Genomic DNA, 14,600 nt, shown 5'->3' on the forward strand with positions numbered 1-14,600 from the left:
GGAGATTTTTTCTTGTATACATGCTTGCTGATACTTGATGATATATAGATGATATTACTTTTATCCACATTAAAGACATATTTCCATTTACTTAATTGGCAAATGTCATTCTGCAAATAATCATATTTCTTCCACCTCATTACCCGCATATCTTTGTGTCACTAGGTAAAGTAATAATACAACTACACCATGCCCATATGATTTGCAAATATTGTTAATGGTAGAGATCCAAGAAAGGATCCTTGAAGAATATGCCAGGAAATAGTAACCACCGACTTCTGTCTTCTGCCACTAAGTCAATTTTCATTCCATTTAGATAATATGCAATCTATTCCATGAGCCTTAATCTCATCTACCAGTCTAACGTTTGGACTGTTGTCACTTGTCCATTGTAAATCTAAGTAAACTACATCTATTGATATAATCTAGCTTAGTTATCTCTCAAAGAATTCCATTATAGTGGTAAGGTGCAACCTTTCATTTCTAAAACAATTTTAAGGATACCTGTGCTCCCTGGCTCTCATTTGGAGCAACCTGCAAATGGTTCTCAAGTGTCTTCCCACTTTGGACCTTAGGTGAACTGTTGTGTTATTACCGGTATAGTGCCTTACTTCTTTTTGTAATGTTGAAATTGCATTACATATCCTTAGGACCCGAGGTGCTGTATTTATAGAATTTGGAAAAGTATCAACAGGTCTCAATGAATATTTCATTGGGACCTTGTTGTGGTGATTCAGCCAAACCTACAATCTCATGTTCTAATTGCCCACTTTGAAATTGGCTGTGCAACCGTTGGATGGTAATTTCAATGTTTGCTCACTAAAATTCACATCCAGGAGAGAAGATTGGCACTTTGCATTAACACACTAACCTTTTTGCTCTCGTGCATGGGCTTCAATTCCGCTCAGACTAAGTGGCTGACATTATCATCTCTCTTTCTGCGGTCACTGTCCAGAAATATGTAGGTACAAATCTCCTACCATATCTATAGAGCGCGATGGGGTGTGAGGGAGTGACTGGAGTTGAACGGTGGTCTCCACTGCAGTCTTTCCAGACACAATGATATATTTTCCATGTGGTTATGCATCTGGACAGAACTCCATTCACTAGTATCGAAATATTACTTTGAAGAGATCTGACGTACACACTGATTCCCTGTTGACACTAAAAAGATTCAAAATTAATATTTTAAGATATTTAACAGATCTAAAGGAAGTTTTTCTGCAATTTGTGTGATGTCCAACAATACAACACGACCTGATTAATTTAGGATGATCTGAAACGCAGAAACATACTGATATTAATTAGTTGCAACTAACATGCTGACACCATGACAATTAGGGTGTAACCAACAGTTACAGTACCTGACTATAATTCTTATTCTACTGCCAAGGAAAGGACTTGCACAGTTTCTCGCAAGATAGTTAAATGTAAACGTTTAGAGAATGTGGGACAATGTCAAACTTCGTATACATTTAAATAAACTCCATTTGGTTTGGAAAGTGCCCACAGTATCATATGGGGCTCCAGCACACTTGTTAAACCCGGGTTGACAATGCATTGGAGTTACATAAAATCAAAAAGAAACATAAACACATCCTATGAGATACCATTATATAGCAACGCGACAGGCATGTTGACTAGCAATAGAAATAGTGCAGGAAACTGAGAATTTTGCCCTTAAGATATTACTTGCATCCTATTCATTTGAATGAGCTGGCTTTTCCTAAATGTATCTGTACACCCAAATCAAACCTGTGGGGATCTTCTTCCAATTTTAGAAGCACCTCACCTCATTGCTCACATTGTTGCTGTAATTTTCAGAATTCATCATGCCTGGGTTTCCTTTCCTGATAGATTCATTCTGGACATAGTTCTTGCCTGTAGATGATCTGCAGGTGTTGGGGGTGATAAAGTCTCTCTTTGTTGACTGCAATGTTGAACATGATTCGTAGCGGAAACTCTGAGAAAGTGGATCACCCCCGAATACCTCAACATAGTTTGGTGGTATCTGAAGGTTTCTACTGGCCTTTTGAATTCCATTCAGAGAATTTCTGCTTTCAAAGCAGCGACAAATACCTAGGGAAGTGTGCTGTCCCCCCAAACCATTTCTGCTTTTATGAACCTTAACAGCCAGGATAATCAAAATCACTAGAAAAATGATAGAAATTATCCCTAAGGCGATGACCAAGGAAAGGCTCATATCAGGATTGAATCCAGGGTCTTCAGGAAAATCACTCACATTAGAAAACATTTCAGTATTGCTTCCCACCACAGATAGGATGATAGTCACAGTGGCAGAAAGGGATGGTGTTCCATTGTCTCTTACCACAATCACCAATCTTTGCTTAGAGGCATCTTTATTCGCAATACGACGGATAGTCCAAATTTCTCCAGTGTCTGGTGAAATAGTAAAAAGGTTATGATGGGTGGCCTGAAATATCTGATAAGAAAGACGAGCATTCTGACCGGCGTCAGCATCAGTGGCCGATACCTTGGCAACCAAGTAGCCTGGTTCTGCAAGCCTGGATATTGTTTCTGTTGCTGTCGACCCATACTCGGGTAATGGGTGCACGATCACTGGAACATTGTCATTCTGATCAAGGATAACAACATCGACTGAAACGTGGCTGGCGAGTGTTGGGACTCCAGAATCCTGGACCTGAACTTGGATCTGAAAGTTTTTCAATTGCTCGTAGTCAAAAGATCTCTGAGCAAATATGACGCCACTCTCTGAGTTTATGGCGACATAACTGGCTGCCGAGGCGCCCTGAACTTGAGTCTCCAGGATAGAGTAGTTCAGTCGAGCGTTCTGTCCTACATCTGGATCGAAGGCTGTCACTGAGAATATGGAAGTCCCAATGACGTTGTTCTCCATCACGTTTGCCGTGTATAAATGCTGCGTAAACCTTGGTGCGTTGTCATTGATATCCGAAACCTCTACCCGAATGGTTTTCTTGGATGTGAGAGGAGGGTTTCCCGCATCCCGGCATGTTATAGTAACGTCATACCTGGAGGTATGTTCGCGGTCCAGTAGATGCTGAATCAGCAGTCTATAATAGTTCTTCAGAGATGAATCTAATTTAAAGGGCAGTATATTTGAAATTTGACATTGTATCTGCCCGTTTTGTCCCGAATCTTTGTCTGCTGCACTGAACAGAGCCACTACAGTCCCAGTTGCAGCATCTTCTGACACTGTACTTGCCAAAGACGTCAACGTCACCTCAGGTGCATTATCATTCACGTCAATAATGTTCAGCAACACATCACAGTGCCCAGACATTGCGTCAGAACCCTTGTCCATTGCTTGTATGTTAATCTCAAAAATATTGCTTTCTTCATAGTCCAAATTCCCTTTCACTCTGATTTCGCCAGTTTTGGAATCTACGCCAAACAGTTCATGGGCTATAGCGGCAGTATGGCCACTGAGCGAGTACATTATCTCCCCATTGGAACCATCGTCCAAGTCAGTGGCGTTTAATGTGATTATCAGGGTTCCCGTGGGTGCAGTTTCCAACAGGCTGACCCTATAAACCGACTGGGGAAAAACCGGCGCGTTGTCGTTAGCATCCTTTACTATGATTGTAACCTGAACAGTGCCCGATCTTACAGGGACCCCGCCGTCCTTGGCTATTAGCGTTAACCTGTGGGTGGATTCCGTTTCTCTATCCAAGGACCTCTGCAACACTAACACTGGCAACTTTCTTTCCCCGCTGTGAATTTGTACATCGAGAATAAAATAATCGTTCGGGAGGAGCTGGTAGGTTTGTACTGAGTTGTTTCCAATGTCCGGATCGTGCGCGGACTCGAGGGGGAAGCGCGCTCCCGGCGCAGCAAGCTCGGAGATTTCAAGGCGGATCTCGTCCTTTGGAAAACTGGGAGCATTGTCATTTACATCGAGAATCTCCACTTCAACCTGATACAGATTGAGGGGATTTTCAAGCACAACATCCAAGGTTAACACACAAGCGAGGCTCGGCCCGCAAATCTGTTCTCTGTCAATTTTATCCTTGACAAATAAATTTCCATTGTCTAAATTTACCTCCAAATACTGTTCGCTGGGCCCGGCGACAACCCGCAAACTGCGAGCCGAGAGCTGCCTCACATCTAAACCCAAATCGGCGGCGATATTCCCAACAAAGGCGCCCAGTTGCAATTCTTCAGGAATCGAATAATGAATCCTCCCAGAAACGAGATCCCACGAGGAGAACACACAGAACAATAGTTGGCATTTCAGCAACCAATATATTTTAAATCTCATTTCCAGCGTAAAACATCCCAATTGTTTCAGTATGTGTCTGCACCACTAATTATGCTTTTTACAGTAATTTGACATTTTTTAACTCGACGTACTACGATGTAACAAATACCTGCACATTTTGCGAATCGCTCGGCTTTGGTTCATTTAAATCTTCCCATTTTGTCTCAAATTGTCACTGGATGCTTGCACAAATCGTTCGGAGCTGCTCGCTATCCAATCTTACACTGCGTCTGATCTTACGTGTTGGTGGCTGGGCAGTGAAGGGGGCAGGCCGGATCGCCAGTCACATCTCAGCTTCTGATTGGTTGAATTTCAATGTGCCTCTGTTCACCAATCAGAATACCGTTCATTTCTTAAAGCTGGAAGGTTTCAAACCAGCGCAGATATTTATATTTTTTGTTGCACAATGAAAAATTGAATTAAGCCTTTCCTTCAGTCTGTAGGTTTCTGTCTTTTGCGAAAAGTTAGCTCTAGAACTGAATTGCAACGAATATCTTAATGGTCAGCTATGAGGGATCTGCATACAAGAAATAAATGCACAAGAACGGATGGAGCCAGCATAACACTTTGGGCCCATCAATACAACTCCTTTTATAATCCATTTATGATTATTCCTTCAAGGTATTCCAACTCCAAACAGCTATTTCCAGTGGTGTACCGCAGGAATCGGTGCTGGGTCCTTTGCTGTTTGTAGTGTACATTAATGATTTAGATATGAATGTAGGAGGTGTGATCAGTAAGTTCGCAGATGACACGAAAATTGGTGGAGTGGTAAATAGCGAGGAGGGAAGCCTCAGGCTACAGGACGATATAGACAGGTTGGTCAGATGTACAGAACAGTGGCAAATGGAATTTAACCCTGAAAAGTGTGAGGTGATGCATTTTGGGGGACTAACAAGGCAGGGGAATACGCAATGTATGGTAGGACTCTAGGAAGGTCAGAGGATCAGAGGGAACTTGGTGTGCATGTACATAGACCCCTGAAGGCAGCAGGACAGGTAGATGATGTGGTTAAAACGGCATATGGGATACTTGCCTTCATTAGCCGAGGCATAGAATATAAGAGCAGGGAGGTTATGATGGAGCTGTACAAAATGCTAGTTAGGCCATAGCTGGAATACTGTGTGTAGTTCTGGTCGCCACACTATAGGAAGGATGTGATTGCTTTGGAGAGGGCGCAGAGGAGATTCACCATGATGTTACCTGGGCTGGAGTGCTTCAGCTATGAAGAGAGACTGGACAAGCTGGGGTTGTTTTCCTTAGAGCAGAGAAGGCTGAGGGGGGACCTGATTGAGGTGTACACAATTATGAGGGGCGTAGATAGGGTAGATAGAAAGGAACTTTTCCCCTTAGTAGAGGGGTCAATAACCAGGGGGCATAGTTTCAAGGTAAGGGGCAGGAGGTTTAGAGGGGATTTGAGGAAAAAAAAATTCATCCAGAGGGTGGTTGGAATCTGGATATCACTGCCTGAAAGGGTGGTAGAGGGAGGAACCCTAACAACATTCATAGAGTCATAGAGTCATAGAGTTTTACAGCACAGAAAGAGGCCCTTCGGCCCATCGTGTCTGCGCCGCCCATCCATCCCTGTCCAGTCTAATCCCATTTTCCAGCATTTGGTCCATAGCCTTGTATGCAATGGCATTTCAAGTGCTCATCCAAATGCTTCTTGAATGTTGTGAGGGTTCCTGCCTCTACCACCCTTTCAGGCAGTGAGTTCCAGATTCCAACCACCCTCTGGGTGAAAAGGTTCCTCCTCAAATCCCCTCTAAATCTCCTGCCCCTTACCCTGAATCTATGCCCCCTTGTTATTGACCCCCCTACTAAGGGGAAAAGTTCCTCTTTGTCTACCCTATCTATGCCCCTCATCATTTTGTACACCTCAATCAGGTCCCCCCTCAGCCTTCTTTGCTCCAAGGAAAACAACCCCAGCCTGTGTAGTCTTTCTTCATAGCTGAGGCGCTCCATTCCAGGTAACATCCTGGTGAATCTTCTCTGCACCCTCTCCAAAGCAATCACATCCTTCCTATAGTGAGGTGACCAGAACTGCACACAGTACTCCAGCTGTGGCCTCACCAGCGTTTTGTACAGCTCCATCATAACCTCCCTGCTCTTATATTCTATGCCTCGGCTAATGAAGGCAAGTATCCCATATGCCTTTTTAACCACCTTATCTACCTGTTCCGCTGCCTTCAGGGATCTATGTACATGTACACCAAGGTCCCTCTGACCCTCTGTACTTCCTAGGGTCCTACCACTCATTGTGTATTCCCTTGCCTTATTTGTCCATCCAAAATGCATCACCTCGCACTTTTCAGGGTTAAATTCCATTTGCCACTTTTCCGCCCATCTGACCAACCCGTTTATATCGTCCTGTAGCCTGAGGCTTTCCTCCTCGCAATTTACCACCCCACCAATTTTCGTGTCATCTGCGAACTTGCTGATCATACCTTTTACATTCTCATCCAAATCATTTATGTAGATCACAAACAACAAGGGACCCAGCACCGATCCCTGAGGTACCCCACTGGACACAGGCTTCCAGTCACAAAAGCAACCTTCGACCATCACCCTCTGCCTCCTGCCACTCAGCCAGTTTAGGATCCAACGCGCCAAGGCACCCTGGATCCCATGGGCTCTTACCTTCTTGACCAGTCTCCTATGCGGGACTTTGTCAAAAGCTTTACTGAAGTCCATGTAAACCACATCCACAGCATTTCCCTCATCCACCCCCCTAGTCACCCCCTCGAAAAATTCAATCAGATTTGTCAGACATGATTTACCCTTGACAAAGCCATGCTGACTATCCCCGATTAATCCTTGCCTCTCCAAGTGGAGACTAATTTTGTCCCTCAGAATTTTTTCCAATAATTTCCCTACCACAGATGTTAGGCTCACTGGCCTGTAGTTCCCTGGTTTATCCCTGCTACCCTTCTTGTGTAATGGTACTACATTAGCTGTTCTCCAGTCCTCTGGTACATCCCCTGTGGCCAGAGAGGTTCTGAAAATTTGTGTCAGTGCCCCTGCAATCTCCTCCTTTGCCTCCCACAGCAGCCTGGGATACATCTCGTCCGGGCCTGGGGATTTATCCACTTTTTGGCCTGCTAAAACCGCTAGCACCTCCTCCCTCTCGATGCTAATATGTTCAAGTATGTCACAGTCCCCTTGCCCGATTTCTATGTCCGCATCGTCTTTCTCCATAGTGAACACAGATGCAAAAAATTCATTTAAAACCCCGCCTACATCATCTGGCTCTACACACAGATTGCCACTTTGGTCCCTAATGGGCCCTACCCTTTCCCTGGTTATCCTCTTGCCCTTAATATACTTATAAAACATCTTAGGATTTTCCTTTATTTTGCTCGCCAGTGTTATTTCATGGCCCCTCCTCGCCCTCCTAATTTCTTTTTTAAGTATGCCCCTGCACTTTTTATACTCCTCTAGGGCTTCTTCCGTCTTTAGTTGAGCACTTGAAACGCCATAGCATACAAGGCTATGGACCAAGTGCTGGAACATGGGATTAGAATTGGAAGGGCTTGATGGCCGGCATGGACACGATGGGCCGAAGGGCCTCTTTCTGTGCTGTATAACTTTATGACTCTATGACTCTAGCTGTTGATTCCTAATTAAGGAAGACTCAACTTTATCCGCATCCTCCCATAAAGATCAATTGGCACTATTCAGATTTCTATAATGCTCCTCCTCTCTTCCAAATGGAAGCCAACCGTCTTATTAAGCTGTTATAGCACATAGAATAAAATGCATTCTCTGCGCCACACGATCTATAACCTGTTAAAAAGGCATTTTCTAATCTCTAACAGTGCTTGGTCATTGCGAATTTTATGCTTAACTCCCCTATTTTTACACTCAGGTCCAAGTTAAGCAGTTTGTTATCTTCAGTTTTATATATAGCTGTCAATATGTTAAAGGCTTGCATGCGTAAACCCCCTATCTTCTTTTCTAAAGTGCAAAGAAATACAGTTATCTAAGCCGTTAGTCAACACTTAATGCCAACGGCCTAAGATCATCCTGGTCAGCCTTCAAACTCTTTCTAATGCAGGTATGATATTTTTGACCAACACTGCAGGCCATACTCCGGAATTGGCCGTAAACTTATTTGTGCAAATTCAGCAGAAGTTGTCAGGACTTAAAAACCAGTACTTTTCTGTTAATGCTCCATTCTCAATTTGTCATATTACAACCTCTTTTCCATTGACTAGAAGCATTCAGGGTGTAATCCACGATCACTCCCATATCTTTTAAAAACTTTTTCAGCCTATGCCGGTGGAGATTTTTTTATTGTACACATGCTTGCTGATATTTGATGATATATAGATGATATTACTTTTATCCACATTAAAGACATATTTCCATTTACTTCATTGGCAAATGTCATTCTGCAAATAATCATGTTTCTTCCACCTCATTACCTGCATATACACATCTTTGTGTCACCAGGAAAAGTAATAACACGACTACACCATGCCCATATGATTTACAAACATTGTTAAAGGTAGAGATCCAAGAAAGGATCCTTGAAGAATATGCCAGGAAATAGTAACCACCGACTTCTGTCTTCTGCCACTAAGTCAATTCTCATTCCATCTAGATAATATGCAATCTGTTCCATGAGCCTTAAACTCATCTACCAGTCTAATGTTTGGACTGTTGTCACTTGCCCATTGTAAGTCTAAGTAAACTACATCTATTGATATAATCTAGCTTAGTTATCTCTCAAAGAATTCCATTATAGTGGTAAGTTGCAACCTTTCATTTCTAAAACAATTTTAAGGATACTTGTGCTCACTGCCTCTCAGTTGGAGCATCCTGCAAATGGTTCTCAAGTGTCTTCCCACTTTGGACGTTAGGTGAACTGTTGTGTTATTACCAGTATAGTGCCTTACTTCTTTTTCTAATGTTGAAATTGCATTACATATCCTTAGGTCCCTAGGTGCTGTATTTATAGAATTCGGAAAAGTATCAACAGGTCTCAATGAATATTTCATTGGGACCTTGTTATGGTGATTCAGCCAAACCTACAATCTCATGTTCTAATTACCCACTTTGAATTTAACTGTGCAACCGTTGGATGGTAGTTTCAATGTTTGCTCACTAAAATACAAATCCAGGAGAGAAGATTGGCACATTGCATTAACACACTAACCTGTCACTGTCCAGAAATATATAGGTACAAATCTCCTACCATATCTATAGAGCGCGATGGGGTGTGAGGGAGTGACTGGAGTTGAACGGTGGTCTCCCCTGCCATCTTTCCAGACACAGGGATATATTTTCCATGTGGTTATGCATCTGGACAGAGCTCCATTCACTGGTATCGAAATATTACTTAGAAGAGATCTGACGTACACACTGATTCCCTGTAGACACTAAAAAGATTCAAAATTAATATTTTAAAGATATTTAACAGATCTAAAGGAAGTTTTTCTGCAATTTGTGTGATGCTCAACAATACAACACGACCTGATTAATTTAGGATGATCTGAAACTCAGAAACGTACTGATATTAATTAGTTGCAACTAACACGCTGACACCATGACAATTAGGATGTAACCAACAGTTACAGTACCTGACTATAACTCTTGTCCTACTGCCAAGGAAAGGACTTGCACAATTTCTCGCAAGATAGTTCAATGCAAACGTTTAGAGAATGTGGGACAATGTCAAACTTCGTATACGTTTAAATAAACTCCATTTGGTTTGGAAAGTGCCAACAGTATCATATGGGGCTCCAGCACACTTGTTAAACCCGGGTTGACAATGCATTGGAGTTGCATAAAATCAAAAAGAAAGATAAACACATCCTAGGAGATACCATTATATAGAAACGCGACAGGCATGTTGAATAGAAATAGTGCAGGAAACTGAGAATTTTGCCCTTAAGATATTACTTGCATCCTATTCATTTGAATGAGCTGGCTTTTCCTAAATGTATCTGTACACCCAAATCAAACCTGTGGGGATCTTCTTCCAATTTTACAAGCACCTCACCTCATTGCTCACAGTATTGCTGTAATTTTCAGAATTCATCATGCCTGGGTTTTCTTTCCCGATTGAGTTATTCTGGACATAGTTCTTGCCTCTAGATGATCTGCAGGCGTTGGAGGTGACAAAGTCTCTCTTTGTTGACTGCAATGTTGAACATGATTCGTAGCGGAAACTCTGAGAAAGTGGATCACCCCCGAATACCTCAACATAGTTTGGTGGTATCTGAAGGTTTCTACTGGCCTTTTGAATTCCATTCAGAGAATTTCTGCTTTCAAAGCAGCGACAAATACCCAGGGAACAGTGCTGTCCCCCCAAACCATTTCTGCTTTTATGAACCTTAACAGCCAGGATAATCAAAATCACTAGAAAAATGATAGAAATGATCCCTAAGGCGATGACCAAGGAAAGGCTCAAATCAGGATTGAATCCAGGGTCTTCAGGTAAAGCACTCACATTAGAAAACATTTCAGTAGCGCTTCCCACCACAGATAGGATGATAGTCACAGTGGCAGAAAGGGATGGTGTTCCATTGTCTCTTACCACAATCACTAATCTTTGCTTAGAGGCATCTTTATTCGCAATACGACGGATAGTCCAAATTTCTCCAGTGTCTGGTGAAATAGTAAAAAGGTTATGATGGGTGGCTTGAAAAATCTGATAAGAAAGACGAGCATTCTGACCGGCGTCAGCATCAGTGGCCGATACCTTGGCAACCAAGTAGCCTGGTTCTGCAAGCCTGGATATTGTCTCTGTTGCTGTCGACCCATACTCGGGTAATGGGTGCACGATCACTGGAACATTGTCATTCTGATCAAGGATAATAACATCGACTGAAACGTTACTGTCGAGTTGTGGGACTCCAGAATCCTGGACCTGAACTTGGATCTGAAAGTTTTTCAATTGCTCGTAGTCAAAAGATCTCTGAGCATATATGACGCCACTCTCTGAGTTTATGGCGACATAACTGGCTGCTGAGGCGCCCTGAACTTGAGTCTCCAGGATAGAGTAGTTCAGTCGAGCGTTCTGTCCTACATCTGGATCGAAGGCTGTCACTGAGAATATGGAAGTCCCAATGACGTTGTTCTCCATCACGTTTGCCGTGTATAAATGCTGCGTAAACCTTGGTGCGTTGTCATTGATATCCGAAACCTCTACCCGAATGGTTTTCTTGGAAGTGAGAGGAGGGTTTCCCGCATCCCGGCATGTTATAATAACGTCATACCTTGAGGCATGTTCGCGGTCCAGTAGATGCTGAATCAACAGTCTATAATAGTTCTTCATAGAGGAATCTAATTTAAATAGCTGTTTATTTGATATTTGACATTGTACCTGCCCGTTTTGTCCCGAATCTTTGTCTGCTGCACTGAACAGAGCCACTACAGTCCCAAGCGGAGCATCTTCTGAAACTATACTTGACAAAGACCTCAACATCACCACAGGTGCGTTATCATTCACGTCAACAATGTCCACCAAAACATCACAGTGCCCAGACATTGCGTTCAAACCCTTGTCAATTGCTTGTATGTTAATCTCAAAAATATTGCTGTCTTCATAGTCCAAATTCCCTTTTACTCTGATTTCTCCAGTTATAGAATCTACATCAACTATTTCACGGGCTCTAGCAGAACTATAGCTAGTGAGCGAGTACTTTAACTCCGCATTGGGACCATCGTCCAAGTCAGTGGCGTTTACCGTGATTATCAGGGTTCCTGTGGGTGCAGTTTCCAACAGGCTGACCCTATAAACCGACTGTGGGAAAACAGGCGCGTTGTCATTTTCATCCTTTACTATGATTGTAACCTGAACAGTGCCCGATCTTACAGGGACCCCGCCGTCCTTGGCTATTAGCGTTAACCTGTGGGTAGATTCCGTTTCTCTATCCAAGGAACTCTGCAACACCAACACTGGCAACTTTCCTTTCCCACTGCGCATTTGCACATCGAGAATAAAATAATCGTTCGGGAGGAGCTGGTAGGTTTGCACTGAGTTGGTTCCAATGTCCGGATCGTGCGCGGACTCGAGGGGGAAGCGCGTTCCCGGCGCAGCAAGCTCGGAGATTTCAAGGCGGAACTCGTCCTTTGGAAAACTGGGAGCATTGTCATTTACATCGAGAATCTCCACTTCGACCTGGTACAGGTTGAGGGGATTTTCAAGCACAGCATCCAAGGTTAACACACATGTGAGGCTCGGCCCGCAAATCCCTTCTCTGTCAATTTTATCCTTGATAAACAAAATTCCATTGTCTAAATTTACGTCCACATACTGTTCGCTGGGCCCGGCCACAATCCGCAAACTGCGAGCCGAGAGCTGCTTCACATCTAAACCCAAATCGGCGGCGATATTCCCAACAAAGGCGCCCAGTTGCAGTTCTTCAGGAATCGAATAATGAATCTTCCCAGAAACGAGATCCCACGAGGAGAACACACAGAACAACAGTTGGCATTTCAGCAACCAATATATTTTAAATCTCATTTCCAGCTTGAAACATCCCAATTGCTTGAGTACGTTTCTGCACCATTAATTATGCTTTTTACAGTGATTTGAATTTTTTTTAACTCGACGTACTACGTTGTAACAAATACCTGCACATTTTGCGAGTCGCTCGGCTTATTTCATTTAAATCTTCCCATTTTGTCTAAAATTGCCAGTGCATTCTTACACAAATCCTTCGGAGCTGCTCGCTATCCAATGTTACACTGCGTCTGATCTTACGTGTTGGTGGCTGGGTAGTGAAGGGGGCAGGCCGGATCGCCAGTCACATCTCAGCTTCTGATTGGTGAACAGAGGCACATTGAAATTCAACCAATCAGAATACCGTTCATTTCTTAAAGCTGGAAGGTCTCAGACCAGCGCAGAATATTTATATTTATTGTTGCACAATGAAAAATTGAATGAAGCTTTTCCTTCAGTCTGTGTATTTCTGTCTGTTGCGAAAAGTTAGATCTTAGAACTGAATTACAATGAATATCTTAATGGTCAGCTATGAGGAATCTGCATACAATAAATAAAAACTTAAGAACGGAAGGAGCCAGCATAACACTTTGGGACATCAACACAATTCCATTTATGATCCATGTATGATTATTCCTTCATGGTTTTCCAACTCCAAACAGCTGCTGATTCCTACTGAAGGAAGACTAAATTTTATCCGCATCCTCCCATAAAGATCAATCGACACTATTCAGATTACTATAATGCTCCCCCTCTCTTTTAAACGGAAGCTAGCCGTCGTATTATGATGTTATGTCACCTAGAATAAACTGTATTCTCTGCGCCACACGGTCACTAACCTGAGAAAAGGGCATTTTCTAATCTCTAAGGATGCTTGGTCATTGCGAATTTTATGCTTATCTCCCCTATTCTTACACTCAGGTCTAATTAAGCAGTTTCAGTTTTATAAATAGCTTTCAATATTTTAAAGGCTTACATGCGTAAACCCCTCGATCATCTTTACTAAAGTGCAAAGATATGCAGTTATCTAAGCTGTCAGTCAAAACTTAATGCCAAAGGCATAAGGTCATCTTGGTCACCCTTCAAACTCTTTTTGGTCACCTTATCTGAGGAAAGATGTTCTTGCCATGGAGGGAGTGCAGCGAAGATTCACCAGACTGATACCTGGGATGGCAGGAATGATGTATGAGGAGAGATTGGGTCGATTAGGCTTATATTTGCTAGAGTTTAGAAGAATGAGAGGGGATCTCATTGAAACTTATAAAATTCTAACAGGACTGGACAGACTAGATGCAGGAAGGATGTTCCCGTTGGGGGAGCCCAGAACCAGGGGTCACAGTCTAAGGATAAGGGGTAAACAATTTAGGACAGAGATGAGGAGGAATTTCTTCACCCAGAGAATGGTGAACCTGTGGAATTCACTACCACACAAGGCAGTTGAGGCCAATTCATTAAATATATTCAAGAAAGAGTTAGATATATTTCTTAAGGCTAAAGCGAGCAAGGGATATGGGGAGAAAGCAGAGAGAGGGTACTGAATTTGGATGATCAGCCATGATCTCATTAAATGGCAGAACAGGCTCGAGGGGTCGAATGGCCTACTCCTGCTCCTATCTTCTATGTTTCTATGTTTCTTTCTAATGCAGGTACAATATTTTTGACGAACACTGCAGGCCATACTCCGGAATTGGCCGTAAAGTTATTTGTACAATTTCAGCATAATTTGTCATGTCTTGAAAACCAGTGCTTTTCAGTTAATGTTCCATTCTCAATTTGTCATGTTACAACCTTTTTCCCATTGACAAGACGCATTCAGGGTATAGAAACATAGAAACATAGAAGATAGGAGCAGGAGTAGGCCATTCAGCCCCTCGAGCCTGCTCC

The 14,600-nt window shown here is 42.8% G+C and overlaps 1 protein-coding gene across 1 annotated transcript in view; it reads right to left on the reverse strand.

Annotated features, from left to right (window-relative positions):
* Positions 1–14,600, reverse strand: part of LOC147114272 (uncharacterized) — a 180,293-nt gene that overhangs the window by 122,270 nt on the left and 43,423 nt on the right. The gene's annotated exons all lie outside the window — the stretch shown is intronic.

The sequence above is a fragment of the Somniosus microcephalus genome, chromosome 8 (assembly GCF_052327205.1).
Source record: "Somniosus microcephalus isolate GS21.2 chromosome 8, FLI_Smic_1.0, whole genome shotgun sequence".
Taxonomy (NCBI): domain Eukaryota; kingdom Metazoa; phylum Chordata; class Chondrichthyes; order Squaliformes; family Somniosidae; genus Somniosus; species Somniosus microcephalus.